At 41.4% G+C, this 4,087-nt stretch overlaps 1 pseudogene; it reads right to left on the reverse strand.

Annotated features, from left to right (window-relative positions):
* Nucleotides 1-2,800: 2,800 nt before the first annotated feature.
* Nucleotides 2,801-2,919, reverse strand: LOC111738596 (annotated as a pseudogene).
* Between the last annotated feature and the right edge of the window lie 1,168 nt (nt 2,920-4,087).

A 4,087-nucleotide genomic window follows, 5' to 3' on the forward strand; every position in this document is an offset into this window, starting at 1 on the left:
CATAATCACATTCATTTTCTCAGTGAACCAAAACAGCAATCTTGTGAGACGGAGCTGTAGGTCAGCAAAGGTGGCAATCTGAGTGTGATCAGACCACACATTCCTCACTTCGACCTCAGCAAGATGGGAAGGTGAGGGCAACAGGGCAACTTGTGCTGTGTTTCCTTTGAAAATGCATCTTATCCCAAACATCCCCCCCGGTTACTCCCAGTCCTTCTACATTCATCTGGAAGGTGGGAACCCTCACCCACCATGTGGGGACAGTCATGATCCCTGAACGGTTGGGGTAAACGAGAATAGTTTTCTCCGTAGCCTCCAGCAGACTCCTCACACTGGGATGCAGTTTCAAGGACAGGTGAGGATGCTTGGTCATTTCCTTCCTGATGCAAAGATTGGGCACCATGTCGAAAACCGATGCCAGTCTCTGTTTGGTCCCTTGATAAAAGGGAATCGAGTGCTTATGTTCAACCGAAAGAGCAAGCGAATGGGGATCCCGAGCAGAGAGACACCTGGCAAGGGCTGCAGGTGTCACTTCTCCTTCTCACATTTACAGGCGTGGCTTTCCCATGTGCCTTAATTATAAAGTGGTCAGAACTTTAATCCGAGCCATTTTCAGGCCAAGGGAAAGTCATTCTATGGCCACACCAGGAATCCTAGCGTCTTCTGGGGCACTCTTCCTAAGCGTCTTCCTAATAGGTAAGTTCTCATCTGTCCCGTCTTGGAGGAGAGGAAACCTTTCTCAGCGCGCATGCGTGTGAAATAAGCCGCTTGCGAAGTGCAGTCCACCTGTATTGTAGCTCCACGTGTTGACTGCGGGCGGAGCGCCTGCACGCTCTGGAAAACTTTGCAATCTCCTCCGCCTCGCTCGGCACTTACTTTGACTGCGTTTCAATGTGAATACTAAGGGTGCCTCGTATTCCCTGTCCTTTTTGAATAGAATCATAGATCCCTCATGTCACACGCAAAAGAAACGTTTCAAGTCCCATTTTTCATCTTGACATGTTTTGGAAGGCGCTTGCCTGCGTGACTTGGAGCTCTATTTGATTCACCGGGATGGTCTGGGTGGGGTGCTTTCTTTCACGCCCCTGGTGCTGCTATGTTGGAGCTCTGGTTAGAGCGCAGACACACACTTTTATTGTTCAAGAACGATGCAGTAGTAAACAATGGCGAATACTCAGAATGGTAAATATTTGTTCGTATAATCATACATCTGTTTGCTGCAGTTCAAAAAGAGCAAAAATGGATGCACCCTCTCTGGCCACTGCTGCAAAACTGGTTTAGATTTTTTTTTTTCTTCTAATGCTCAGACAATTTTGGTAGAAGGCTGTTTATTAAAATTGAGAATTTTGGGGAAGTGCTGTAAAATAAGCATTTGTGAGAACTGCAGACTTACGTAGCAGAGACCGTATGTGATTCTCTTCTTCTTAGTGTCCACAGATAGTTTTAAACAATGGATTTTCACTTTTAAAACAGTGGGATACATTTTCCCCAACAAGTGAAATTACATATTGCAATAGGTAAAACAAGTATTAACTGTACTTAATGTAATGTAGTACATTTAACTTGGAATTTGTGACATTTGCTTAGACGTCTATTGTCAAAAAACACTGATTCTGTTATAATAAATTTAGACATTCAAAGTCAAGTGGTGTGGATGGCAGCTGCAGGCAGCTATATGTGTATTCAGGCTACAGTGTCAAGAAAATCCCCATTCACTCAGAAAAGCAGATGTGAGAACCAACAATTTCCTTTAACAGCCTACCTTGTATTCTCAGGGTATTCTTTATTATGCAGAGGTAGCTGAAGAAGCATTAATTCCTAAAATGCCCACAAAATGAGTTAAACTACAGCACAAGTTAAATCAGTAGCGATCTCATAATTTTGTGCATCTCACATCTGTGACTCTCTCTTATTCTTTCTATTACTCAGAGATCTTTTTGGTGGTGACATATGGTCACCTTGAGCTGGCTTGAGAACAAAAAAATCTTGGCGCATGTGACTGAAACATCTAGATAGGTAGCAGGTTTGGAGCAAGGCTGAATCAAGATGCTCAGCTGACATTGCCAGGAATACCTCCTTCCACAATTACACGTTCCTCCGTATTGGCTGTGTTTGCAAGCTGTTCCCTTGAAATGGCAAGATGGCTACCACAAGGTGCAAAATCACATCCTACCAGCTCAGGAGCCTGATGAAAGGGAGAACCTTATTTTAGTGGTTCAGGGTAAGTGCTGGCCAGACCTCAGTTGCTCACACATCCCTAGAAGCAAGGTTTTGGATGAGTGCCACCATAGCCATAGAACTGCTTGCAGGAAAAGGGGAGAGTGTTTCTTCAAGGAGTCTTAATACTAAAGGAAGTTGGAGGCATGATGGATAACTAAAAGATAGAAGTCTGCTAAAAGTACAGGTTTTTACTGTCAAAAAAATAAAAATGGTCGTGTCGAGGAAAGGATGCCTCTTCTTTCCAAACACCTTTAATGCAAACTTGTAGAAAAATTTAAAATATAGTGAAGACCCATGTACCTTTCGCTTATATTTTACCATTGTTAATCTTCTGTGACATTGACCATCCCTTTCTAATCTCTCTCCTCAACACATATTGCACTATTCAGAAATTGCAGACACCATGAACACCACATGCCTTAAAGACCTCACCACAGATCTCTTAAAAACATAATATTTTCTTTATTATTATTATTATTTATTTATTTATTTATTTTTTAGGCAAGACGATCCTTGGTTGACCTCACAGATTGCAAGGACCTTGTCAGCTTACAATCCCATCTTTTTAAAAATTTTTTTACGCCTGCAGCACCTGGTCTTCCTAGGTGGTCTCCCATCCAAGTACTAACCAGGGCCGACCCTGCTTAACTTCCGAGATCAGATGGGATCTGGCTTGTTCAGGGTGGCATGGCCATAGAGGATATTTTCTTACATAGCCACAGTACAATTATTATTTTTATCCAGAATACAGCTAAGGAATATAAATTGCATTTATCCTATTTCTTCTCTGCCTCTGATCTAGAAAAATTCCCCCACCATATTTTTTTTCCAGTCTTCTATAATATTGACATTCTTGAACAGTCCTGGACAATTTCTCTGTAGACTATTTCAGAATCAGGATCTATTTGAATGTTTCTCCATAGTTAGAGTCAATTTCATCACTCTGTCAACAGTACCGCATAGGTGATATGTCTTATCTGGAGGCATTTTTTGTCAATGTGTCCCATTGTTGACGATAGTAAAACTGATTGCTTGGTAAACTGGCTGATCTCCCCAGTATAAACCAGACTTTCTAAGTCATCGGCGGGCCTACGCTTTGAGCCTACGTAAATAACTCTACCTTGTAGCTACATCGCGACCTTGAAGAAAAATATCAGTAATGGCCGAGGTCACAGCTCATTCCCCTTCTCACAGTGTTTGAAAGACTAAGAAGTAGCTCTAAGTCTTGGTTGAGAAACTTAAAATAAAATGTTAAAAAAAAATAAAAAGAGAAAAGGGACAAGTGGAATAATGACAACCAGGAGAAGAATGAAAGCGCTGATGCATGTCACCATTTTTTCCTGGCATTAAATACTCAGAATGGAGTATGGAGAACTTTTATTTTATGTCCACGTGGCGTATTTAAACTCTCCTTGTTTAGAATTTCAAGAGTGACTACTTTTCCTTTGATTTGGTTCGATTATCTTTCATGATCTTCAGAAACTGTACTTTTCTCTTCCTTTCAGACTAAGAAAGTCCTTAGCCAAATGGCCTCAACCATTAGATTTGCCTGTAGGTGTCATTCATTTGTGTTGTTTCTTTTTCCTCCCCTGGGGTTTTTCAATAGTGCTTCCTTTCAATCAAAAGCTAATTTTCTTTGTGTGTGTAGGTGGTGTAGCATTCCAAGCTTTTACACAGTAGCAAGCCTGTATTTGATGTATCTGGTTCAGAGACAATTGTCCTTTACAGCTTTCACAGTAAATTCAATGAAAGCCCCATGCAACTAGTTTGTAACTCATTTAGTGGAGAGGTCTACAGGATTATTTTACAAAGCAGTGCTCAGTTTAAGAAGCTAAATTGGCTTTATTGTGCCTAGCTGGAGGCCTCT

The sequence above is a fragment of the Pteropus vampyrus genome, unplaced genomic scaffold, assembly GCF_000151845.1.
Source record: "Pteropus vampyrus isolate Shadow unplaced genomic scaffold, Pvam_2.0 Scaffold40, whole genome shotgun sequence".
In the NCBI taxonomy this organism is placed as follows: domain Eukaryota; kingdom Metazoa; phylum Chordata; class Mammalia; order Chiroptera; family Pteropodidae; genus Pteropus; species Pteropus vampyrus.